The sequence below is a fragment of the Felis catus genome, chromosome E2 (genome assembly GCF_018350175.1).
Source record: "Felis catus isolate Fca126 chromosome E2, F.catus_Fca126_mat1.0, whole genome shotgun sequence".
NCBI lineage: Eukaryota > Metazoa > Chordata > Mammalia > Carnivora > Felidae > Felis > Felis catus.
The window spans coordinates 1889785-1916713 of NC_058382.1; the positions used below are offsets into that span (position 1 = coordinate 1889785).

A 26929-nucleotide genomic window follows, 5' to 3' on the forward strand; every position below is an offset into this window, starting at 1 on the left:
AATTTGTTCCGTCGTTCCTATACGGACAGACACACAAGAGTAGCAGTTGCCAACTACCTTGTGCGCTCCTGTGAGTCCTGTAGGACTAATTACAGGAAATAAGTTTTCTGTGTCAGGGGTTATGCATATTCAAAAAAAAAATTTTTTTTAAAGATTTTATATTTAAGTAATCTCCACGTCCAACATGGGGCTCAAACTCAACCCCGAGATCAAGCGTTGCACGCTCTTCCAATGGAGCCAGCAGGGCACCCCAGATTCAAAATGTTGGTAAGTCCGACCAAATCCCCCTTCAGGAGGTCATGCCTTTAAAACACTCACTCACCGTGTATGAGAGCCCGGCCTTTAACGATATTTTAATTTTTGGATTTGTCTGGAAGTCTGGCATTGTGTTTTTTTGATGTGTGTTCCCTAACTGACCAAGAAGTTGAGGCTCTCCTGCTAACTTTCCTGGCCTTTTCTCTTTCTTCTGCCGTTCATCTATTTACCACTTCGCTCTCATGCCTTCACCGTGACACGGAGGTCCCGCCTCTCTCTGTGTCTAAACTTCCCTCCGGTCTTGTCTCCATCTCCCCTCTCTACGCAAACCCAACTTGCAAAGGATTAAAATCTAAAACATCAGAAACAGAATGTGACAAAATGGCCACGCTGGAGAGTCAGAGTGAAAACTGGCCCGCGCGGGATCTCAGGAGTGAAGTGTGCCAAACAGCCTTGAAGCTGGGGATTAAAGTCTTTCTTCCATCTGGAACCTGGCGTCTACAAAACAGTGACCACATTGTGAGCCTTCCCAGAAAGAGCGCCGCGTTGCCTGGCTACCCTGCAATGTATATATGGCTTGGCAGCTGGCCTGGCTTTGTAGCTCAGAGGAAAATTCCAGGGTGGGATGCAAGCTGAGGTTCCAAGGACAAATGGGCCGGAAGGTTTAACCCCTTCTTTTCAGAGCTCGAGCTGAGGGGCCTTCTGGGCCCAGGTCAGCTCAGCCAGGTGGTCAGATTTCCAGGCTCTTTGGTTTTGTTCTTTGCAGAACAGACTTAGCAAGACCCAAGCTGAAGACAGGCTTCCAGAACCCATGAGGTCCATAACCCACCTGGCACTCCCGGGACTCAGCATCTGGAAGAGGGTCTTCCTATTCAGTCGCGTCCTGGCTCAGACACTCACTGAGCCCCAGAGCTTTGTGGCTCTGGGATACAGGCCACTAACAGCTCTGGGCACAGGTCTCTAGTCAGTAAACTGAGGGTGACTGGTCTTGGCTGGGCTGTGTTGAACATCCTACCAGAGTAGGAAGGTGACAGGGAAATGCCCTGCCTCTGTTCCCTCCTCCTCTTCTTTTTAGCGTCCTTATGAATGGTCTGCCCTCCTCCCGCAGACCCTCATAGGTCAGTGACACCACACTCTATTCATTCTGTCTACATCTTTGCTATGGTTTCCAGCAGAGTGTTCAAGAAGGCATTTACAAGGCCCGCGAGGTTCTGCCTCCCAGCTCCCGCCGCTCCCCAGGCTCTGGCCTTGTTGGTCTTCATCTGGGTCTTTGACCACACCAAGGTAATTCCCGCCTCCAAGCCACCCTCCGATCAGATCAGGGCGGGCTGCTTCCCATACCGCAGGGGCTCACATGAAATACCACCTCCTCAAAGAGGCATTCCCAATTGCTCCATCTCAAATGCAGCTAAATCCAAGCTTCCAAACCTGCCCTCAACCCCAGACGCTCAACCCCAGACCCTCAACCCCAGATGCTCAACCCCAGACCTTCACTGAGCTCCCTGAAGATGCTCCCCCACCGCCCCCCATGCATTCTGTAGATCCCCAATTCCACCCCACCCCGACACTGGGTTACTCACTGAATTATCTCGTACTCATCGAATCGGGTGCCTGTTGGTTTGCTCGCCCAACAAGCACTCCCCTTTATTTTGGTCATCATGCTTCCTATTTCATTTGAGGGGCCAGGCCTCCCCTACTCTCAGCCCTTTGCGGTGAGTGGGAAGGACATCACTTCTGATCTAGGAATGGACACATGTCTCAGGTCTGTGCAACCAGCATCTCAGGGATTGACTCACGGATGGGCCTGGAACTTCAGTAGAATTACTGGGAGAGAGGCACTCTGTCTCCACTGCTGCAATGGCAAGTGGCACCCACGCCTGGACCGGTTGGTAGCATCTGTACCATCTTGAGGGGAGAGCCTACGGCAGAATGAAGCCCGATCAGAGGAAAGCAGGTCCCAGAGACTGAGAAATGAAGATCTCATCTTAATGACATCACTTGAAATGCTAGGTCCAGCCGTACCTGAAGCACTCTGAACTTTACAGATAGGGAGACAAGACATTCCCACTCACTTTGTTTTAACCAACTTGAGTTTATTTTTCTGTCACTTAGATAGGAAATGTGTGTCACAGATAAAACCCCCATCTTAAGCCCTTGTCCCCACTCAGTTTAACAACATTAAAGTCATCCCTGACTCTCCCCCCTTCTCCGTCCCCCACATTCAAAGAGCTGCCATGTCTTGTGACGTCTACCTCATAAATGTGCCTTCCACCTCTCGTATCCTCCATGCTTCTGTCTCCATCTACCACCCTTCACGCAGACATGTGTCCCAAGTCTCTAGTCCACTCCACCGTTATGTCTCCTCTGCTTTCTTGCCTCCATGTTGGCTCTCTCCATCCCAACATCCAATCTCAAAAGGGGCATCCTTCCAAAACACCAACCTAACTCCCCCTCGCGCTTAGTGACGCGTCTTCGGTGACAAGAGACAGAAAAACTAATTGCTAAAGCAAAACCAAACAAACAGAAATAAAAGTTGTGTACTGAATTGGGTAACTGAAAAGCCCAGGGGTGGTTGGCTTCAGGCGTAAATTGACCCGGATTCTTAAAAATCTTGATCAGGGATCCATCCCTCTCCATCCCTAGGCTTTTCCCACAAAGCTTTGAGTGCTGCCCCTCATTGGCCCAGATGGAGTCACATGTCCATCCCGGAGCAAATTACAGTGGTTTCTATTAACCAGGTACAGATCCCAGGAGTCCCATACATTGAGGGGGGTGGGAGGGGGGTTATCCAAAAGGAGAAGGGGGTTTTGTTGGTTAGAGTGTGAGTATCGGTTAGCACCACCTTACGTCCATTCAAAGTGTACCACTACCTTTGAGATCAAGTTCAAGCTCCACAAGACTCCCTGTGGTTTCCTCTGCACCTACGTACACCCTGCCTTCCCCAACAACTAACACCTCTACACACTAGCTGCAAAAAACCACTTTGGGTTTCCTCAACCCTCTCATCCCCAGACTTCTGCATATGTCCACTCAACCCTGTGCTTGCCCCTCCCCTGCTCCTCTTTTCAATCATTTCCTGCTCAGCTTTGAGGCCTCAAAAGTTATTGCTTCCAGGAAGGAGATCCCGAGACCCCACAAATGAGAACTGGTTCCTCCTTGTTTCTTTGGGGATATTAACCGTACCCCTTATTTTGGGGACTGTTTCTCCTCTACCCATATTCCCACCAAAGGTGACCTACTATAACATTATTCTCTGTGCCCTGGGCACCGGGTGAGTGTGTGGCACACCTCAGGCCAGTTCAGAGCCGTCTAAGGACAAGGCGAGTAAGACTCATCCTCTCAGACGGGTAACCTAGGAATAGCACCGTTCTGACCTCATGGGGAAGATGTGCGTGACAGTCTGATGCCAACGTGCAGATTCAAGTGGTAGAAGAGACAGCTGCTGGCTGCATTCCACCACCCTGAGGACAGCTACACTCCTTCCCCGCTCTGGGATTTAGTTACAGAAGCCAAGAAATTCCCCCTTTGCCTAAACTAGTTTGAGCTGTTTCTGAGATCCAGTCCTGTGTAAGGCTCCAAGCTGACAGTGTAAAGCCTGCTTGGGATTCTCTCTCTCCCTCTCTCTCTACACCTCCCATATGTTCTCTCTCTTTCTCTCTCTCAAAATAAATAAATAAAATGTGAAGAAAAAAAAAACAAAAACAGAAACAAATTGAATTCCAGAGATGCAACACAATATATGATGGTTAAGGAACGCTATACGGCCTCAAATCCATTAATTATTTTCTTTCTTTTTTTTTTTTTTTTAATTTTTTTTTTCAACGTTTATTTATTTTTGGGACAGAGAGAGACAGAGCATGAACGGGGGAGGGGCAGAGAGAGAGGGAGACACAGAATCGGAAACAGGCTCCAGGCTCCGAGCCATCAGCCCAGAGCCCGACGCGGGGCTCGAACTCACGGACCGCAAGATCGTGACCTGGCTGAAGTCGGACGCTTAACCAACTGCGCCACCCAGGCGCCCCATCCATTAATTATTTTCAATGTGTCTGTAAACAAGTCATTTAACCTCTCTGTACCTCCATATTTTCATGTGGGAAGCAGCAGTGATGATTAAAAAAAAAGTATGACCTCATAGGATTGTAGAGGATAAAGTAAGAAAATCTATACAAAGCACACAAACTGTGTTTTGCGTTTAGGCAGCCCCAAATAAGCATGAACTATGAATAGACCCACTTGCTGAACATTGCACAGAAAGAAGTAAGCAGAAATATTTGCTACTCCACTAGAAATGTGTGAGTGTAGACGGAAAACATGAAAGTGGATCTGAATGAGGCCGGCGGGTGTGTTTCACTATCTGAACACACATGCATGCCTCACTTTTCTCATCATAGCTACTATGCATCCCACCCCATATGCTGTCTTTGCCGGCCAAGCACTCACTCCATCTCTTCTGAGACTAGCTCTTCTCTTACTCTCTTGTCATATGGTTCAGGTGGGGCTGATCCTCACCCTGCTGACTCCAGGAGCGGCCAAGGACCCAGGTCTGGCCCACAGTGCGGTAGGTCCTTTTGGCCTCAGTGATTAGTTCAGGGATGGGCATATCACCCAAGTAAGGGCACAAGGGAATGAATACCAGAAGGTGAGGATTACTGGGGGCTACCGTGGAGGCTGGGCCACTATAGCACAGTCACGGAGGTAGGAAGAAGGTTGGAGGAGAGCATCGCCATGGAGGTCCAGTGAAGCTGGGTCAGTGGTGCATCTTGACTTGGTTAAGGAGAGGATAAGTTGTCAAGTACTTCTGAGAGCTGTCAGTGCAGTGGCCTTTCCGTGGGACAGTGTAGGTGAGGAGCAGAGGCCTGATGGGAAGGAAGTGAGGAGAGAAAGCCATGTGGATGTGGGGGGAGGGTGGATGTGGGGGGAGGATGCCTGTGAGGAGGGATGCCCTTGACCAGAGAGGGGAATGGGATCCAAGGTGGGGAGGGTGGCCTCAGGGAGGAGCGCATTAGTCCCCGCAGAGGAACAAGTGAGGGGAGACACCGGGGCCCAGATGCAGGTGTGAAGGCAGTGTTAGAAGAAGATGGTAGGCCCCTTGTGATTCGCACAGTACGTGAGAAGAAGGTCGTGGCACCACGTGCAGCACCAAATAGCCATGTCCTGAACAGTGGGCTTCTATTAGTGCAACTCGTTCCTCCCAAACCACGCGGTTCAAATCCTGGCTCTGCTGTGTACTAGCTCTTGGAAAAACTACCTCTCCCTTTCCTGATTCAGTTTCCCTACATGAAAAATGAAACACAAACAACAACAACAAAAAACCAAAGAACCAATCTCTGGAAGTATCCAACCAAAAGCTTACTGTGAGCACCCACTGTAACACAGCTCAGCTCACCTGCTTATCTTGGATGAATATTACTTATTGCTTACAATGAGACCGTATTCAAAGCAACTCAAGAAGAAAGCTTGACTTGAGTAAGCTGGAAGGTGGCAGCCTTCAAAAGGAGTATGTCCCCTGCCTTATTTTTTAAAATGTATTTATTTTTTTTAGTAATCTCTATGCCCAACTTGGGGCTCAAATTTATGACCCTGGGATCAAGTGCACATGCTCTTCCCATTGAGCCAGCCAGGCGCCCCTGTCCCTCACTTGTTGTAGATTATTATGATTACGTTATACTAATCTTATAACATACAATGAAATATGTATCACGATATTATATATGGCAATCTCATACATAACTGTGTATGAATACAATTTCACATATAAGTGTAAAACAATAAATACTAATAATATATAATAACTGTGTTGTAGATCATCCATCACTTATTGTAGCATCCACAACATGGGCCCTGCACCACTTTACCCGGTAAGATAAGGATTGGGAGGAATATGCCGGCAGAGAAATGATTAAGAGTGAACTGGGTATTTATTGACTATCGAAGATGGAGATACAATATACAATCATCTTTCGGTGAAAGCTAGTGAAAGCCTTTCTCCTACAAGTCTGGGTAAGTGTCCTGGAAGACAGAAAGCACAGCATTATTTCCAGTATATTCCTTTCACTTCATGCCTTAACCTTGATTTGTCAGAGCAGATCTGGCCCCTTTACTCCCTCCTGCTCTAAGCAGTCTTTCTAATTGTCTCCTGGTTTGGGGTCCCAAGGGTTTTCTTAGCCCAAGACAATGGGCCTCGGTGAGACTGGGGGGCAGGGGAGAGGTATGCTATTCATCTGGAGAGTGCCTCTCATCACTGGCGCCTCTCTGGGAAATTGCTTCTCTTAAACAATCGGCCTTTCTTCTGTCTTTCTTCCCTGCCTTGGGGGGCGTGCGTGCCTCCAGGGTTACAAGTAACTTCATTTGAAGGCCACAGCTCTAATGACCTTCAGGTCTTGGATTGATCTGGAGCCTCCAGCCCTCTGGCCCACTCATTCTCTCCTGGGACACTCCCAGGCTGCCACACCAGACTGAGGGACGCCAGGAGCCTCCTTTCCTTAATCCCCCCAGCTGGGGCTGGAGGCCCTTGCTACGGTGGCCTGTGGCCGGAAGAAAGCTTGTTCCCTCAATCCATTGGTCTTGCAACCTCAGGCAAGCCCCCTGTCCTGTACACTGTCCCTGATCCTGTACAGGATCTGTACACAGGCGGGATCTCAGGGATGCAATCCAACTATAAAGGGAAAGGTAGTTACTGTTTTCATACCAGGAATGGAGGAGGCCTCGACTCTATTAATGTGTGTCAGGAAGCAGGTAAGCACAGACCCACTTGTAAATGTTTTCATATCCAGGAATGGGGTAGACAGAGACCCTGCCTCTGCTCTCATCCACGTTCGGGACAGGTGACCCAGTAAAACCTGTCTCTAGCAGCAGTGAGAAGGATTCAGGCAAAACCCGGAACTTCCTATATCCCCCTTTTTGGCCCCAGAATCCTGCAGAGCAGAGGAGGGGAGCATGTAGAGAGGGGCAGAAGGGTCTCACCCCATGCACCCTACAAATCAAAGAGCAAGAAGGCTCCCAATTCCCAGGCCTGGTACAGAGCCCTCTGGGGCCCCAGGAGCCATAGTCTATCCCTCAGACGCCATAGTACAGGTCAGTGACAGGTGGTTCCCCTGTGGAAGTCCCTGTTCTCCCTCCCTAGTGCCGACTACAGGAATTCAGAGACCCTGCCTGGGACAGTCTGGTGTAAACTATAAATACAATTCTATCAGACACCCAACAACGGGGCTCATGCAACAAGTATCTTACATACCCACGTCCCAGGCACTGTGCTAAGTTCTGGGGAGTCACCGGAGCTCATGAAGATTTGTTCCTTTTCTCCTGGGGGGGGGGCGGACCAGGGAATGGGGGCTCTGACAAGGTCAAGACAACTTTTAAAACTAATGGCAACGGGCAATGGTTTCTTGGATGTGACACCAAAAACACAGGCGACGAAGGCAAAAGCAGGCAACAAACTTGAAAACTTGCGCTCAGCAAAGGAAACCATCAACAACATGAAAGGGCATATGGAATGGGAGGCAATATTTGTAAATGGTAGAGCCAACAAGGGGTTAATATTCAAAGCATATGCAAAGAGCTTCTAAATTCAACAATAAAGGAGCAAAAGACTTCAGATGCTTCTCTGAGGATGATTATACGAATGACCAACAAGTACTTAAATAGGTGCTCAACATGACTGATCATCAGAGAATGCAAACCAAACCCATAATGAGATGTCCTCTCACACCCATTAGGATGGTGATTACAAAAAAAAAAAAAAAAAGGAAAAAGAACACAACAGAAAAAAAAAAAAAACCAGTGTCATCAACGATGTGGAGGAATTGGAACACGGGTACACTGTTGGTGGCATTCCAAAATGGTGGGACTGCAATGGAAAACAGTAGGGAGGTCCCTCCGAGAAAGAAAAAGAGAAGGACTCTATGATCCAGCAATCCCATTTCCGGGCATACGCCCAAAAAAATTGACAGCTGGGTCTCAAAGAGGTATTTGCACACCCATGTTCTCAGCAACGTTTTTCACAGGGGCCAAGAGGCTGAAGCCACACGGATGTGAAGAAACAAAATGTGGTCCATCCATACAATGGAGTATTATGCACCCTTAAAAGAGAAGGAAATCCTGCCACCTGCTATAACATAAACGAACCTCCAGGATATGATGTTAACTGAAAAAGACCCTGTCACAAAAAGACAAATATTGTATGATTCCACTTCTGTGAGGTTCCTAGGACATTCACATTAATAGAACTAAGAGAAGAACACTGTTTACCAGGAGCTGAGGGAAGGGGGCAATGGGGAGTTGTTGTTTCATTGGTACAGAATTTCAGATTTGCACGATAAAAAAGTTCCGGAGACTTGTGTCTCACAACAGTGCTGAATACACCACTGGGTTGTACGCTGAAAAATGTTTAAGATGGTAAACTTTATGTTCTGTGTGTTTTGCCCCAATTTTAAAAATGGAGATAATAAAACAGGGTAACCTGCTGGTTCCTTGGGAATTTCTACATAGGAGAGGCTTCAGAAGGGTGAGGAGGGATCTTGTAGCTGGTTTGTGTATCACTCTATAAATAACCTGGAGAAGACCTCAGTTATCCACATCCAAGAATGGGTATTAATTGTGGGGCTGGGGCCACATAGGAGGTGACACACATTTTTGGAGGGCATAAGAGACTATTATTCCAGCTGGAGTTTGGGGGAAAAGACCCCTCTGAAGAGACAACACTTAAGCCAAAGCCTCTGGGCTGGCGTAAGGGTCTTATAAGGGCGAGAGGCCATAGGAACATAGCAATCTGTAGTAACGGCTACAACCATCACTTCCATTGTTCTTAACTGTGTTGTCAGTTCCCAGAGACTGTAGCTATGGTGGGCATGGCCAGGATAAATCCTTTAACCCGACAATGTCCCCTTGCATGGAGCAGGGCAGGTGAAGCAGGCTCCTCGGGGGAACAAAAGCATGGCTTGCAGCACTCGCCAATGCCCACCGTGTAAATCCTCCCACTGTGGCTGATTTCAAGCTAACAAGGTCGCGGCACTGAAGATGGGGCTGGAAAGAGACGAGCCCCAGGAGCTCTTCTGAGCCTGTGCAGGCCAGCACCAGCCTGCCACAGCTCTTGTGAGCCCCTTGCAGGCCAGCACCAGCCTGCCACTGGGACTTCTCTTATTCGGGGCGGGATCAGGGAAAGTCTCCCAGAAGAAGGGTCCTGAAAAGTGGAGACAGAACCGGGAAGGACAGGCAATGGGAAGGAAGGGGTTTCAGGCTAAGAGCTCCACAGCTCCCAGTCTGGCCCTCAAGAGTGGCCTCCAAGAAGGGCAGTGTGACAAACGTGGGGAATGGAAACCCGGTCTGCCTTCTTTTTTTTTTTTTTTTTTTTGTAATTGTGGTGAAATGCACGTGGTGTAAAATTTTACTGTCTTAATAATTTTTAAGTGTACACTTCAATAGCGTTAAGTACTTTCACATTGTTGGGTAGCTGTCCCCACTACCCATGCCCAAACTCTTCATCCTGCGAAACTGAAACTGTGGCCCCGTTAAAAAACAACTCCCCATTTCCCCCTGCCCCAGCCCCTGGTGCCTGCCATCCTACTTTCTGTCTCTATGAATGTGACTCCTCCAGGTACCTCCTAAAAGTGGGCTCATGCAGTATTTGTCTTTTTTGTGACTGGCTTATTTCTCTCAGCATGATGTCCTCCGGGTCCATTTACGTTGTAGCACCTGCTAGAATTTCCCTCCTTTGGAAGGCTGGAGAGTATTCCATTTGTACGGACAGACTACATTTTGTTTCTCCATCCATTCATCAACGGACACTTGGCTTGCTTCTGACTCTTGATTTTGTGAGTGATATTGCTGAGAACATTGGTGTGCAAATGTCTGAGACACTACTTTTAATCCTTTTGGGTCTATAGCCAGAAGTAGAATGGGTGGGTAGAGACCCAGCCTGTTTCTCACATTACTCTTGCCCCAGCATAATGTCTGGCACTCACAAGGGTCTTGGGAGATACCGAACCATGCCTAGAAAAAGGTCTTAGGAAGAATCCTCCTATGCTGGCACTGTGTATCCAGCATCCACCAAGAACTCCATAGAAGTTACCTCATTTAAAGTAGGACCTGTCAGGATGCCCATTCCACAGGGGTTCAGAGAAGTGAGACCACTGGAGTGGAGGGGCCGCAAAACACAGGATTTATGGGCAGAGCCTGGCTCTACTGGAACGTCCAATAAATGCTGAGGGGGGTGGTCTTCATCCCAAGGGCTGCTGACTGCTTTTCAGCAAGGAGGGCGATGTTAACAGGTTTTTCTCCAGTGAAGACCCTTCTGACTGTAAGCAAAGCGCATCAGATGCCACTCAAGTCCAAAGTGACTTGGAGTTAATGTGTGGTCACAGAGACGGGGAAGAAGAGGAATGGTTTGAAGACATCGGCAAGGACAGTTGGGCACAACTTAATGTACAAGATCCGGGCTCCCCAGTTCCCACCTTGCGTATAGCCACATGGCTGACCCGTGACCCTTCCCTAAAAATGGGACCACATTTACATAGGGATGGTTAGCAGTTGCTGGGCAGGGATCTCCTCAAGGGAGGGCCAGCCACGTGTTACCCCATTTGCTGAGCCTGCAGATGTGTCTTTGGATCAAATGACAGCTGTGGGGGCGGACAGGGCTAGGGGCAGGAAGAACAGAGCCTGGACTTAATCCGCCACAGTTGTTCTGGCTTTGAAAGGAATATGTTGTCCAGGCTGGCCTATCTCTTGTCTCTTTTACAGAAGATTGTTCTATTCTTCCCATGCTAAACGGAATATGTGCCCACTGCAACTACTTTGGAAATTGCATGCACACATATGTACATATGTACATACATGGAAAAAAATTAAAACTACCCACAAGAGTAACTACAGATGAGTCTTGGAAACATTTTGGAATATTTTCACACATTACGTTCCCAGTGAAAATATATTTGTAAAACCACTTGTAATGAAATTGTGAGGATACTATTCATTCGGCAATTTTTACCAGAGTGCCTACTTGTGCAAAGCACTGTTTCAGGTGCTAGGGATACCACGGCTTACAAAACAGCAAAAATTGAGCCCCTGACTTTGTGGAGTTGACATTACGCATTGTGTCCACTTTGTGCTTCCCACTTTTTTCTTTTTCAGGAACATATGCCCCTGTTCTCACCAAACACCTTGCGCTACCCCCCCCCCCCCCCCCCCCGCCCCTGGGCAGACATCTGGCAACGTCTGGGGAAGAGTTTGGCCACACAACTGGGGGTGGCCAGTGCTTCTGGCATTTAAAGGGCAGTGCTCCTGGCACTTAACAAGTGGAGGCCAGGGATGCTGCTGGCCTCCCCACTGCCACACACACCAAAGAATAATCAGACGTCAGTGTCAGAGGCACTCATGTTGGGAAACCCAGCTCTGTAGGTACCTAAACATACACACCCACAATATTCTTAGCCATCATCTGTTTATAACTCACAGTGAGTTATACTGTATCATAGTTGGAAAAATGTACAAACACAGCTTTAAGGTGAGTCCAATTGCCTCTCTTCACCTCGTACTATGGAGGGTTTATTGTTCCCCTAAACCCTCCTAAGTGGAAATTAAAGAAGCTCTTCTGCCTCAAAGCCTAATGGTTTTTAATAATGGAGCTTCTTCTTCTTCTTCTTTTTTTTTTTCTAATAGCAATTGGAGTGGGGGGGGGGGTGTTGGTTGGTTTGAAGTAAGGGAGTGGTAAAATCTTACTTGTGTGGGGAATCAATCAGAGGGTGGGCAGGAATGGAAGCAGGGATACCATCAGGAGACTGATGACGTAATCCAGGAGAAAGATGAGGGTGGAATGGGCCAGAGGGCCCCGCAAAGGAAGTGGAGAGATCTTGTCTGAAGAAGGTGTTTTGAGGCATAATGGACAGGACTTTGTGGCTTGTGGTATACGGGAACTGTGGTCAGGGGGACAGGTGCACTGATATCCATGCTTCTGCCTTACAACTATGATAGGCATTTCCCTTCCCAAGAGATGTGTAGGCTAATGACCTGCAAAGATTTTACTCCTGAGTAAAAACATCACTTCCTTCCAGGGAAAGAAGGCCAGATCAGCCAGGACAGGTTCGGGAGCAGTGTGGGGTCATTTCTACTCCTTTCCTTCCCCTAAACTCCCCTACTGAAGGAGGATTAGGGCCTCCAGAAGGCACATTTGGGGAGAATACCAGAAATGGGCAGGAACAAATCTCTCCTGGAAACGTGAGCCTGGGCTACCCCTCCATTCCCCGGGTCACAAAAGGGGCCAGGTTCCTGTTGCCAAGCCACCTGGACTTGAACTACCGGGGGATTTCTGCCATGCCGTTGGTCAGCTCTGTACCCGGGCATCCCGGCTGATGTTGAAGACTGGGCTGGAGGGAGGCTACAAAGAGGCAGGGAGACCACTAAGGAGGTGATTCACTAATGGAAAACGTTCTCCTTGCGCTGTTCTAACTCAGCGAACAAAACACACTGAAATTTCTGCCCTCATGGAACTCACATTCTAGCTTGGCTTTTCTCAACCTGGAGGGACTGACATTCTGGGCTGGATGATCTTTGTTGTAGGGGTCCGCTCTGTGCTTTGTAGGGTGTTCAGCAGCGTCCCTGGTCTCCACCACTAGATGCCAGCAGCATCCCCCACCCCCAAGTTCGGACAACCAAAAGTGTCTCCAGACATTGTCAAATGTCCCGCAGGCAGAACACTGCCTCAAGTCGAAAATCCTTGTTCTAACAGGATTTAGGACTCACAGGAGAGGACAGCCAAAAAAGATAAATGGAATCATTCAGGAAATTATACCGTGTTCTAGCAAGTGATATGTGAGCCTGTTAAAGATGGTACAGAATGCTAGGCAGCGTTAAAGGAAAAATTATTCAGGGCACTTTTTTCCAGTTTTATTGAGATATAATTGACGTATAACATTGTGTAAGGTGTACGATGTGTGGATTTGATACATTTATATACTTCAACATGATTACCAGCACAGCTAACACCTCCACCCTTCATGACACTTGTTAAAGACGGTAAAGATTTTTTATAGGATATATATTTTTTTAAGTTTATTTATTTTGGAAAAGACAGCGAGAGAGAGGGAATCCCAAGCAGGCTCCCTGCTGTCAGCGCATGGGGCCTGATGTGGGGGCTCAATCTCATGAACCATGAGATCATGACCTGAGCCGAAATCAAGAGTTGGGACTCTCAACCGACTGAGCCACCCAGGCACCCCAAAGATGGTAAAGAAGATTTTATTCAAGAGAGCTACTACAATGGGCTTTCAAAGTAGGGGCTACTACACAATGGGCTACCACAGTAGGGGAGAGAGATCAGGATCAACTCTGAATATAACAAGGAAAAGTGGAGATTTACAGCCAGGGATGGGTGAAAAATTATGAAGAAGTAGGTCAATTCTTTACTAAACTGACCTAATAGGATTCTTGCTGAAGGTAGGCCAGGGTGATACAAGTCTGAAAGTGATCAGACCAATGACAGGGAAGTTTTGCCAAATTGACTCAGGCCAAGGACAGAGTGGAAGGCTGGGGAACCCAGTCAGGAAGCCTGAGTTAGGTCAAGGAAGGGGCCTCATCAGTGGAAGGGAGAAGGTGCTGCATTTTTGAACAGGGAAGTCAGGACAAGCCTTGTTGAGGAGGCCAAGGGTTGGCAAAGGAATTGCATTGACTCTGTAGATTGTTTTGGGTCATACGGACATTTTAACAATATTAATTCTTCCGATGCATGAATGTGGGATATTTCTCCATTCGTTTGTGTCTTCTATGGTTTATGTCTATGGTTTTCAGTGTAGAGAACTTTCACTTGCCTTGTTAAATGTATTTCTAAGTATTTTATTGGTTTTGATGCTATCACAAATGGGATTATTTTCTTTCTTCTTCAGATAATTCATCGTTAGTGTACAGAAATGCCACTGACTTTTGTATATTGATTTTATATCCCACAACTTTACTGACTTTGTTAATCTGTTGTAACAGTTTTTTGATGGAGTCTTAGGATTTTTTACATATCTCAACAAAACTGGAAAGAATAAAATACAAAGTATTAAAAACAAAGAGTTGACAAAGGATGAGAAAAGCTGGGGATGAAGAAAAAGGGGGTGCTTAGAGAGAAGCAGAGGGGAGGAGGCCAGATGGAAGAAGGTGTATTTGAAGGTGGAGCCCATAAATTTTCTGGTACAAGAGGTGTGAGGAGTAGTCAGAGATGTTTCTGGCTCTGTGGCTTGGAAACTGGATGGATGGTGGCCCATTTGCTGAGCTGGGAATTGCTGGAAGAAAGTCCTGTCTGAAAAAGACCTGATCGGATTTCTTACAAGCTTTGCACTTCAGGTGCTCAATGCCATCCAAGCACCGAGGGCTAGGAGTCAACTAACTCTGATCAGAGGTCTGGGCTGGAGAAAGAGGCGGCCATGGGAGAGGATGGGAGAGGATGAGCAAAGCTTGGATTAGGGTGAGTGAGGCATTGCCCTCATAGGCTGAAAGTTCAGGAATTGAGATAAAGAACATTTTAGTGGATTGTTTTTTAAAAAATCAAAATGAATGCCAGAGAATCCATGGTGAACAAAATACAAAACTTTTAGATTTTTAAAATCTTAATTTCACTAAAATTCTAGATTAAAAATTTTTAATTTCATTTAAATTTTTGATTCTAATATTTAATTTAATTAAAAATTTTGATTTGTGATTTTAAAACTTCATTTTTTTAAAAGAATTCTAAAGACAGTGTCAGTAACAGTGCCATGCCACGTTATGTTAGAGCTTGAGGGTAACGGAAAAATCAGCAATGCCAGACGGCCTCATTTAAAATGTTGGTACCGTTCATCACAGATTGTTTTGCATTCATTTTGATTCTTTAAAATGTTGCATTCAGGGGCACCTGGATGGCTCAGTTGGTTAAGCGTCTGACTCTTGGTTTTGGCTCAGGTCACTATCTCGTGGTTCATGAGTTCCAGCCCTGCGTCGGGATGCAGAACTTTCTTGGGATTTTCTCTCTCTTTCTGCCCCCCCTCCCCCCAATAAATAAATAAACTTAAAAAAAACTTTGTTAAAAAAAATAAATAAAACGTTGCATTCAAACATTATTTATCTTTGGCACTGAGTTTTTTGATGTCTCCTTAAATTTTGGGGGATTCACCTTATGCAAGCCTAGACCCTAAGGCTGTGTGAAGTGGAAAGCACTGGTTCTGGCCATATGCAATTCACCATATTGGTGTTTACTTTCCAAGGGAGAGGACAGGACAGTAGGGAGAAACAATCTGAGGCTAATTACATCCTGAGGCAAAGGCTACTACCGCATGATTTCACCATAGGTTCACTATTCTCCAGTCTACCTCTGCTCAAGGAAAATTAAATTCCCCAAGTTGATACTGTGTTAGGTAGGAGGGGCAGGCAAGCAATGAATGGGCAATCTGGAATATAGAGAATTTTTTTTACAATCTTCCTTCCTTCCTTCCTTCCTTCCTTCCTTCCTTCCTTCCTTCCTCCTTCCTTCCTTCCTTCCTTCCTTCCTTCCTTCCTTCCTTCCTTCCTTCCTTCCTTCCATGTTCATTTATTTAAGAGAAAGCCAGCATGAGCAGGGGAGGTGCAGATAGAGGGAAAGAGAGAATCCCAAGTAGGCTCCACAATGTCAGCGCAGAGCCCACGTGGGGCTCAATCCCACAAACCATGTGATCACGACCTCAGCCTACATTAAGAGTCAGACACTCAACCAATTGAGCCACCCAGGCACCCCAGACTATAAAGACTTAGGTGAAATGAATTTTGCTCATAGGGAGAACTTGTGGCATGTGTCCAAAAACCAGGGGTAATAAAGACTTTGTCACTCCTACTGGAGGAAAGAGACATATTCCGAGGAAAGCACAGAAAACTTAGAAATGCAGGAATAGGGGTGCCAGGGTGGCTCAGTCGGTTGAGCGTCCAACTTCAATTCAGGTCATGATCTCATGGTTCCTGAGTTCTAGCCCAGCATCAGGCTCTGTGCTGACAGCTCAGAGCTTGGAGCCTGCTTTAGATTCTGGGTCTCCCTCCCTCTCTGCCCCTCCCCCACTCATGCTCTGTCTCTCTCTCTTTCAAAAATAAATAAACATTAAAAAGCTAAACACACACACACACACACACACACACACACACACACACACACACAATCCCACAATAAGACTACTACTCTATTATGGGCTGAATTATATCCCCTGAGTTCATATGTTGAAGTCCTAACCCCAGTATCTTAGAATGAAACTGTATTGGGAGATAGGACACTTCAAGAGACAGTTAAGGTAAAATGAGGTCATTAGAGTAAACCCTAATCCAATCTGCCTACTATCCCTATAAGAAGAGGAAATTTGCATATACACAGGGACAGGGGAAAGACAACTATCTACAGGCCAAGGAGAAAGGAGGCCTCAAGAGAAACCGACCCTGTAGACACCTTGATCTTGGACTTCTAGTCTCCAGAATTGTACAAAAATAGATTTCTACCATGGTGGCGCTCTGTTATGGCAACCCTAGCAGACGAATACAACTCAGTATGTGAAATAAAAGGTCAATGCTGAACTCATTTTTTTTTTACCATAATGGGGGAGTACAAGGCTGGTTGGGTCACCTCTGTACAGAATCGACTGACTTTATACAGAATTTGGAGCTCAGGGTTTGGCAGGCCTTCTGGGACACAACCAGGTTGACATCATCTACAGGACCGTGGTCTCTCAAGTGAGACCCCTATTGATTGGTTGGCACTTATAGGCGTGTTTATCAGAGTGAGTCCATCCTTGATGAGCTCTTTCAGTGGCTGACTTTCCAAAGCAAAGTGCTGACACTGATTGTTTGGCTTGCAAAAAGTGCATTCTCTGAGGCGAGCTTTCACCGATCGGTTGAATGGGTTTAAAACTGATTCTGGTGGCTGTTTGTTTCCCTGGCTGGGGACCAACGCGTCTTTTCCCAACTTGTGGGAACTTCCTTATTCTCAACTTGTTTGATGATGACTCTGGCCCCACAAGACTGTCAGCTCAATGAAAAGAGGAACATGATCTGAATTGCTCATCTAAATGCATTCTGGTGTCTAGAACACGACTGGTATAGATGAAATACTCAATGTTGGAGATGATTATTATTCCTCGCTCAGTATGCCTTCCTGGGAGTCACCATCTAGGCTCTTTGAACGAGAATGGGAGAATGGCCTAGTCAAAGGATGTGCACATCTTCAGCTTTGATATCTAAAAGCAAAAGAAGACAAGCTAGAAGGAGAAAGTGGGGTCAGGAAACCAAGGGAACAGAGGGTCAAAGAAGGCACTAGAAGAAAGTGTTTTGAAAGACAAAGAGGTCAATTGTGTAGATGACCATGGTGAAGCCACATAACCTGAGGACACAGAACTGACCACTAGATCTAACAACATAGTAAGTTTTAAGCAGAGCAATTTCAGGGGTGTGGGGTGAATGGAAGCCTATTTAGAAGGAACTGGTGTGAGAATGTGTTCTAAAACATAGTATATCAACAGGAAATGTGAGGTGCAGCAAGGCCAACAGATCAGAAGATGACTGTCATTAAAAAGATAGTTTGTTGGGGTACCTGGCTGGCCCAGTTGGAGGAACATGCAACTCTTGATCTTGGGGTTGAGTTTGAGCCCCATTGTTGGGTGTAGCAATTACAATCAATCAAGCAAGCAAGCAAGCAAGCAAGCTTTAAAAAAAAGATAGTTTGTTACAATTCCCAAGAAGGGCACACCACTCCCTGCAGGTCTATAAGGGCCAGTCAGGAGGCAGAGGGAGCCGGGGAGAAATGTGGGTAAGATCCTTTATTGTGGTTTCTGAAAAAAAGGAACAGGCGAGGTAGAATAAGTCAGGTTAGGATTCGCTACACTGAATTTCAGTGGGTTGTGGGGCACAGGTGATGTCCCTAGTCCTCTGGTGCCTGGCTCTGGGGTAACTAAAGCACAGGAATGGTGGTCCAGAGTGTGAGAAGCTGACAAAAGGTGGTGTGGTCAGGAATGTATGGACTGGGGATTGATGAATCTGCATTTGAAAAAAAAGCACACCCCCAGGAAGAAGGCTTCTCCTGAGGAGGGGGGTGCAGTGAGGGAGGCAGGAGGCCGTGGCAAGGAGACATAGGCACACTACTGGCTTATCCAGAAAATAAGATACTGGCTTGTCCAGTATAGGCATGTAGGGCAGATATGACAGCATCACATTTACAGAAGCTGGAAACATGGTTAATAGAAGGCGAGGAACAAAGCATGGGCAATGAGCCCAGACAAATCTTGAGAGAAAGCGTGGGCTCCACAGAGAACAGAAAGAAAGGTCATTACGGCTGGAGGCGGGGGGAGCTAGGAGACAAGGATGAAGAGGAAGCCGAAGTCTGGGACAAAGAGCCAGGTCAGAGGTATTCATGTGACCCAGGTTGAGGGACTTGGAATTTATCGTAAGGGCTATGGAAGCCACTCTAGATGTTTGGTGGAATGGGTGAAAGGTGACAGGAGGAGGGAGCACATGTAGGAGACAGTTGTCCAGAGAGACAAGCTGGCAACATAGACATGGTGATGGAACAGATACAAAAGGACCCAGTTGACAGGTTCTGAGATGGTGGGAGGTGATCAACTGTTGAACAGGCACAGAAATTTGGAGACAGGTTGAGAGGGAGATTTCTGGCCGAAGCCTGTGCTCTCTGAGGAAAGTGAGCTTCAAAAGTTCACACGGGGCCTCCCGCCAATGCCCCACCTCAGAATGTTCCCTTGATTCCTGAGCTGAAGGCCAGGCAGGGACCACGCAATATATGCAGTGCAGTCTATGGGATGTGTGGGTGTGGGGGACAGGGACTGGAACTTCCAATCTTCCAATGTTCCATCCACATTTCAAAACCAGACAAACATGTCCCTGGTAATGATCTTTCCCACTGATTAACCCTGGATCTTGGGGCTGATAGTCTACCCCCGTTCATGCTCTAATAAAACCGTTCAGTGTCCTGAATCCCCTTCACAATGGCCCTACGGAGAAAGGCCCTGATTACTGTCCAATGAACTAAGTTCCAAAATTCCAAAATATATCTGGAATGTAACCATGAGAGAATGGGAATATTTTTACTGTTACTATGTGTCATCTCCCTGTATCTATATCAAGGTATACGCACGCATACACACACACACACACACACACACACACACACACACACACCCCAAAATGCAAGTATGTATTGATGAACGTTGTCTATTTTCTTAGAACAGTAATATGATGTAGTTGTTCATAAGGTGATGCAAATATAGCTTCCAGACACGTTCTGTTTTCTAAGCCAAAATTGCCACTCCATGGACTTTCCAAACAGAACTTGGGAGTCTCCACTCCACACGAGCCTTGGAGGGGAGGTGGGTCTTCAGCCAAAGAGCCGCAGGAATCTTTTGGAGGATTTTAGGTAGAGGAATGATGGTCTGATTTTCATTTTTAAAAGGCATGGAGAATGGATTCGAAGAGGTAAAAATGCAAAGGGATTAGGACTTGACTGCAGGATCCAAGCGGTGGTAGTGGTGGCCCTCTCTGTACTGGAAACAATGAGATCAGGCCTGAGGAAAAGAGCTATTTCAGGAGGCCGAACTGGCAGGGCTGGTGACTGATGGGCTATATCAGGTGTGCTGAGGAGACTGACAAGGACACAGGCCAAGTTTTTGCCCTGGCCTCCGAGAAGAGCTGTGCTTCACCACAGGCAGATGGCTAGTCCTCTGCAAGACCAGGATCATGTTTAGGTGCATATTTCTGCAGAGGAGTTCCTGAAAGAGGTAGAGTTGATCGTATACACCCACTAGGGGGAAAGTATTAACTCCTGAAGGCAGGACTGGCTGCAGTTTGCAGGGCCCAGTGCAAAATGAAAATTGTTCAAAACCAGGAAAAAAGGCACGTGGAAGGCACAAAACGGTATAGTGCTTCTTCCTTCCTTCCATGGTCTCCCTCATGACCTGTCCTGGTGTTTTTGCTTTGCTAATTCATGCCATGCTTCCTTGCACAGGGACGGTTGTGTGGTGAGTGCAGAGCATCCTAGGCAATGGATTCAGATATGTATGCAGAGCTCACTAGCTGCTAGGTTCCTTGAGAGTGAGGCGTCACACCCAGGTCGGGGCAGGGAAGCAAACCAAGTATTCCCCCGTCACATACCAACAGTGGGTGGATAAGCAATTCCCAGAGGTCTGAATCAGGCGGGGTCAGAGTCCTGCCCCCGTCAGTCAATTGCCCACTGGATGCACCTGCCTCCACCTCCGCACTGCCTTCTCTTCCACCTAACCTCTCTGCCTCACTCTTTTTAAATGTTTATTTATTTTGAAGGGCGGGGGAAGGGGCAGAAAGTGAGGGAGATAGAATCCCAAGCAGGCTCCATGTTGTCAGAGCAGAGCCCAGCATGGGGCTCAAACTCACAAACAGTGAGATCGTGACCTGAGCTGAAACCAAGAGTTGGATGCTTAACCAACAGTCACCCAGGTGCCCCTCTCTGCCTCAGTGTTATAAGGACACTGGTCATTGGTAGGGTCCACTCAAGTGATCCATAATGATCTCACGTCAAAACTCTTAATTTAATCACACCAGCAAACAGCCTTTTCCCAAATAAGGTAACATTCACAGGTTCTCTGGATTTGGATGAAGATGTTATCTTTCTGGGGGCGGGCCACCATTATACCCCCTACACTGGCCCTACTGAGAGAGAAAAAGGCCAACTGAGGCAGATGGTGTTGGGAATACATTTCCTCCCCTCTACCTTGTGCTCCCCTCTCCAAGAAGAACTGGGTCCTTGAGAAATAAGGGGAGGAAAACTGCTAGGAGAGGAGAAAGGAGACAAGCGCTAACTGAAGCATTCTGACTCAAGGCTCCATCCTTCTCAAGGCTTCCACATTCACCATCCAAAAAGAGGGCAGAGAGGGACTAAGGTGGCTCTGCCTTATTTCCTGAAATACAGGAAAAAAAAAGAAAAAACCAGGCCCAGATGAGCCCCCAAACTCACAGCAGGCCTCTGGTCCTATCTGCATTTTAGAAAGTTCACACTGGCCTAGGCTGGGAAATGAATGGAAGAAGGAAGGAAAAGTGGAAGCAGAGGAAGCAAAGAGAGCGGTACACTTGCTGTTGTGGGTCAAACCTTCGGTTGGCCAAGCCTTCGGTTGGCTTTCATCACACACCAAATATGCCATCACCATGATCGTGGACTTCTTAGCCACCATAACTGTGGGAAATAAATACTTGTTGTTTATAAGCCATCCAGTTTATGATACTTCCATTACAGAGTCTGGACGTACCAAGGCTGTGTCAGTGAAAGCTTGATGGGTTGGTCCAAGCATTCTGAATCCAGGGAATTGGGCTATGCAGTGAATCCGGGATAGCTCATAAAACCTCACCACAGCCTGGACAACACATTCCTCTACACTGTGTACCCCCATTCATTTTCATTCCATGCCCTCCAAGAGACCTGATTTGCGTTTGCTTTGAAGTGGTCAACAAACCCACAGTCTTCCAGCCCCTACAAAGAATTTCCTCTCGCTGCTCCCTTTTGTAACTCACTAACAACACTGGCTAACGTGCATTGAGAGCTTACGTTGTGCTAAGCACAGTACATACATTTTCTAACCTAAGCAGCAGAAGAGAGTAGGGGACTCTAACTCTCTTGCTTTATTCCCTGAGAGGCAGACAAGATGGCCATAGCCCAGGTGCACACCCTAGCAAGGAGAATGTCATTCCTCATAGCTCCCAGGGAACACTTTAGGTAAGTCTCTGAGTGGCTCATCTAGAGTCGCGTACTTATCCCTGAACCAATCACTACAGGCACAGCAATGGAGCAGAGTGACTGACCAGACCTGGGTCAGACACCCATCAGTTCCCCATACAAAGGAGGGCTGTGGCAAGAAGCAGGGAGAAAGAGTACTGGGCAGGAAAACTATAAATGTCTGCAATAATATAAATCATGTTTATAAATATTGATGAGGCCATCTATATCTCTGGCATTTCCAATTAATTGGGCCAATAAATCATTTTTATTTAAGTCAATTTAAGTTGAGTATCCTATTTGTTGTAAGAAAGAACACTGATTCATCTACATATTTTCTGTCTTTTTCTACCATAATGTAGGCTCCATTAAGAATTGGGGCGCCTGGGTGGCTCAGTCGGTTAAGCGTCCGACTTCAGCCAGGTCACGATCTCGCGGTCCGCGAGTTCGAGCCCCGCGTCGGGCTCTGGGCAGATGGCTCGGAGCCTGGAGCCTGCTTCCGATTCTGTGTCTCCCTCTCTCTCTGCCCCTCCCCCGTTCATGCTCTGTCTCTCTCTGTCTCAAAAATAAAATAAACGTTAAAAAAAAAAAAAAAAAAAAAAAAAAAAAAAAAAAAAAAAAAGAATAGATACCAAGTCTATTGTGTTCACTGCTATAGCCCCTTTACCTAAAACAGTGCCTGACACCATAGGAGGTGCCCAGTAAATATTTGCTGTGTTTGCGAAGATCTGTTTAACATCTGACGTCGATCCCATCAGTCATTTCCATGCAGTACAGTGTTTTATTTAAAAAAAATTTTTTTAACATTTATTCATTTTTGAGAGAGAGAGAGAGGGACCATGAGCGGGGGAGGGGTAGAGAGAGAGGGAGACACAAAATCCACAGCAGACTCCAGGCTTTCAGACTCCAGGCTCTGAGCTGTCAGCACAAAGCCTGATGGGGGGCTCAAACTCACGGACCGCAAGATCATGACCTGAGCCGAAGCTGGACGCTTAACCAACTGAGCCACCCAGGTGCCCCTGTTTTGTTTTTAAAACTCACCTCTGTGTCCTCCAGATTCTAATCTATGCTTCACACATAATGGCCTCTCAGAATATACTGAAGAATGAGCAAATAAATACATGTTTCTCCTGCTAGACTGTAAGCAACAGGAAGGTAAAGACCACGAATGGCTTTTTGGGTTTTGTGTGTGTGTTTATGTATATTTATTTTTGAGAGAGGGATGGAGGGAGGGACAGAGAGAGAGAGAGAGCATGCTCGAGCAAGTGGGGGGAGGGGCAGAGAGTGGGAGACAGAGGATCCAAAGTGGGCAGAGCCGGATGTGGCCCAAACCACCATCTATGAGATCATGACCTGAGCCAAAGTCAGACGCTTAACTGACTGAGCCACCCAGGCACCCCAACCATGAATGTGGTGACAGCAATCATATCTTCAGGATCTAGCAACAGAATGCCTGACACATAGAATGCCACCACCCCACCAATTACTACTGGTTGAATGACAGACTAAATGAATTAATAAATGGTATACACGCATGTTAACGTCACTGCTGCTTGCAGCAGCTTCTGAACTGAAAACCCACAACCGTGTGGACTCCGCAGAGGCTCACATAGTCAAAATTTTGTTCTTCTGCAGAGACACCCCCCCCCCCATCCGAGGACAGATTTTTCACACATATAAGAGTCTTGCATAAATCACTGATGGAGGAGGCTTTAAGGCTTCAGGCAGTCCTCCCCATCCCCCAGCCAGGCTAGGTTGACGTCAATGGTTCTGGCTGGTTCCCCCTCAAGAGCTCTCAGCTCTTGTTAGCTATGGAGGCAGATTCTGCCTGTTACCATGGAAACTGCAGCTGGAGTGGGGAAAGGGAGGGAGGCTGAGGAGTGGGCAGGGAATGGAATTTTCCAGCTCAGGAGGCTGACTGTGTGTGGAATCAAAACACCAGATCAGCACTCAGTCAGTTCTCAGTAAATATTTTGGGGGTGACTGAATAAAAATGTGGGAACGTACAAGTGACTTTCTATCTCGGAGCTTCTTTCCTCATTGGTAAAGTAAGAAGAATTACCCCACTGCGAACGAAATTTCAATTAAAATAACGTAGGGGGCGCCTGGGTGGCTCAGTCGGTCGAGCATCTGACTTTGGCTCAGGTCATGATCTCACGGTTCTCGAGTTCCAGCCCTATCAGGCCCTCTGTTGTCAGCACAGAACCTGCTTCAGATCCTCAGTCCCCCTCTCTTGCTGCACCTCCCCCACTCACTCACCCTCTCTCTCTCTCTCTCTCAAAAATAAACAAACATTGAAGATAACATAAATACAACCCTTAGCAGAGAGCCAGGCACTTTATAAATCAAAGCTTCTCAAGGATGGTCTTCAGACCTGCTCAGTAATTATTTATAAATTATAGATACCCGTTTTCGTTTCCTTCTTCAGTTGTCGAAGAGGAATACAGTCGTCTTCCCTCCCCACCTGACCACGTTGCCTTCTCACTAAGGTTTCAGATAGAAGTATAGGAAACCCAGTGTGCCCAAGTGGGACCTACCTAATCCTACAAAGATTGTCATCTCCCCGAAATTCAGATTTAACTGGGTTATTCCGTTTGCATTCGCTGAATCCCGCAACCCTACCTCTCACCCCAGGCTACTCTGCGACAAACGAAAAGTTGGTTTTATCGGCCCATCTAACAGATGGTTCGCTTACCAGCAACTGGGTCCAGACACAGCATGCCCGTTTGGGGGGACTTCGTCCAGCCGTTCGGGGAGCAGTCAGGGAGCATCGGTTCTGCCCCAGGCACCGTGGACACTCGCCCTGACAGGGCTGTGATTTTAGCTAACTGCTGGAATCAGTTATCTTTTCCGCCAGAATAGAATGGATACGGTAAAAATTCTTAAACCGGAACTTACTTTGTATCGATTAGCGCAGTGCTTAGATCATGACGTAAAGGTAAGGCGACTGAAAACACACCACCTGAGGCCCCCGGGCACAACGACGGACGTCCCACCGTCCCAGCGGAGAGTCCCTCCGCCGCAGGGCTGTTCTCCCGCCACCGAGGGCTTCCCAGGTGCCCTTGCGCCGGGGTGGCAGGGCGCGCGTGCGCACTCAGTACCCATGGCCTGACCGGGAAATGCCTGTTCGCTGGGCCGCACCTGGTCCTCCTCTACGAGCCGGGGAAGCGCCTGGAGGCCGGCAACTGTAAGACCACAACAAGACGGGTACGTGGTTCTACTGCCTGTTCTCCGTAGCCACGGGCGAATGCGGGGGACTCCCACGGCCTGGCTTGGGCCTACCCCAGGACGCATGCGCAGAGAGTCAGGCCCTGGGTTGGGGGTGGCGCCTTCTAGGGCCGTCGCTCTGGGCGTCTACTTCGAGCCCGCGAGGCCGCTTGGACCCTGGGTTTCCTCTTCCAGCGGCGACTCCTGAGGCGTCCCCTGAGCAGTCCCCTGAACAGTCCCCTGAGCGGCTTCCGGAGCAGCTGCCGAAGGCCGGCCGGTCTTGCGCCCTGCCCAGGCCCGCGTGCTCTCTGCACTGGGGATTTCCCGTGAGCGTCGCAGACCCGAGGGAGAGCAAGCCTGGGTGCGGGGTCCTGGATGAGCATGAGCGGCCGCTAGGATGCTTTCGCAGAGATGGGTGTGTCCGTGCGTGAAAACCCACCCCCTGTAAGTGCGCAGCCCCGCTTGAGAGCACGTGTCCAAAGTTGTGCAGCCCTCCCCCAGATCCCGTTTTAGGCCAACTCCGACACCCCTCGCAGGACCCCCTCACACCCTGTGCGCCTCCTTCGGCAGCGGCCCCCAGCCCCTCGCAGCCGCTGCAGTCCTTGCTGTCTCTTTACGTGTCCCTCCTCCGGGCCTTCTGTGCAAACGGGGTCGTGCAACGCGTGGTCTTTGATGTAGTGCTGTTAGGGTTCTAGCGTTTACCGGGCGTGGGATCCCACCTCTTTTCAAGGAACATCTTTTGGGTCCCGAACTGCTCTGTTGGGAGTTTAAAGGAATTGTCGACTTGTTCAGGCGTGGTGGGAATGCCACCGATAGGATTTTCTTCAGATTCATTACCATAGGATCATAGGAAGTGTATTAAAGATGCTGACTTTGGGGGTGCCTGGGTGGCTCAGTTGGTTAAGCCTCCGAATTTGGCTCAGGTCATGATCTCACAGTTACTGGGTTGGAGCCCCGTTGGGCTCTGTGCTGACAGCTCAGAGCCTGGAGCTTGCTTCATTCATATCCTGTGTCTCTCTTTCTCTCTCTCTCTCTCTCTCTCTCTCTCTCTCTCTCTCTCTCTCTCTCTTTCTCCCCCTCCCTCTTAAAAATGAATAAACATTTTTTAAAAAAAATTAAAAAAAGATGCTGACTTTGTTTACTGCCTGCTTTGGCCTTGGATCCAAGTCCTCTCACTTGCAAGTTGTGAGTCTGTGCACAACCGCTCAGCCTTTCTGTGTCTCTTTGCAGATCATTGTTCCTAGGTTGGAGTTACTGCATAGAAAGTCTTGGTGCCTTGGCGCAAAGTCCAGATAAAAACGTTAGCTATTATTAACTTGTAGGGATTTTTTTGGGGGACAGAGAAAATGATAGGTCAAGAAATGGATGCTATTGCAACCCACTAGGGCATAAAATTCATTGGGAAACCTGTTTTTTATGACTCAGACCATTTTGTGGCTCATAATTCTTTGCTCCCTGGGAGTTGGTAGGAAGTTTATACCCCCCCCCCAATATTATTTTTTTAGTTTAGGCGCTTTATATTTTTTCAGGAAATTGTACATTTCCTAATATTTGCAGATTTATTAGGTTAAAATTAAATGGTGTGGTGTTAAGAGTGTAGTCTCTGAAGGTGGAAACAAGATTAGAGGCCTGAGCTGTGACCAACTTGGGTGCCTTGAGCAATGCACTTGACCTCCTGAGGCTCTAACTTCATGCACAGAAGTGAGCAACGATAGCACTCTACCTTCCCTTGTTGTCAAGAGGATTAAATGGCCATCTTTG

General features: G+C 47.5%; 1 protein-coding gene and 1 long non-coding RNA gene across 6 annotated transcripts in view; one reads left to right on the forward strand and one right to left on the reverse strand.

The window, feature by feature from the left end:
- Nucleotides 1–1847: 1847 nt before the first annotated feature.
- On the reverse strand, nucleotides 1848–25068 carry LOC109494709. 2 transcript variants are annotated; one of them, XR_006590664.1, is made up of 2 exons: nucleotides 24657–25068; nucleotides 1848–2174 (listed from the first exon to the last, which is right to left on the reverse strand). It is a non-coding gene; the product is annotated as an uncharacterized LOC109494709 (long non-coding RNA). The 2 variants fall into 2 exon arrangements; XR_002738705.2 differs by having other exon boundaries at nucleotides 24860–25016.
- Nucleotides 25056–26929, forward strand: part of PEG3 (paternally expressed 3) — a 50390-nt gene continuing 48516 nt past the window's right edge. For all 4 annotated transcript variants that reach the window (XM_045046704.1, XM_045046703.1, XM_045046706.1 and 1 more), the window contains exon 1: nucleotides 25056–25168. The gene's annotated coding sequence lies outside the window, so the exon portion shown is untranslated. The remainder of the gene's footprint in view (nucleotides 25169–26929) is intronic.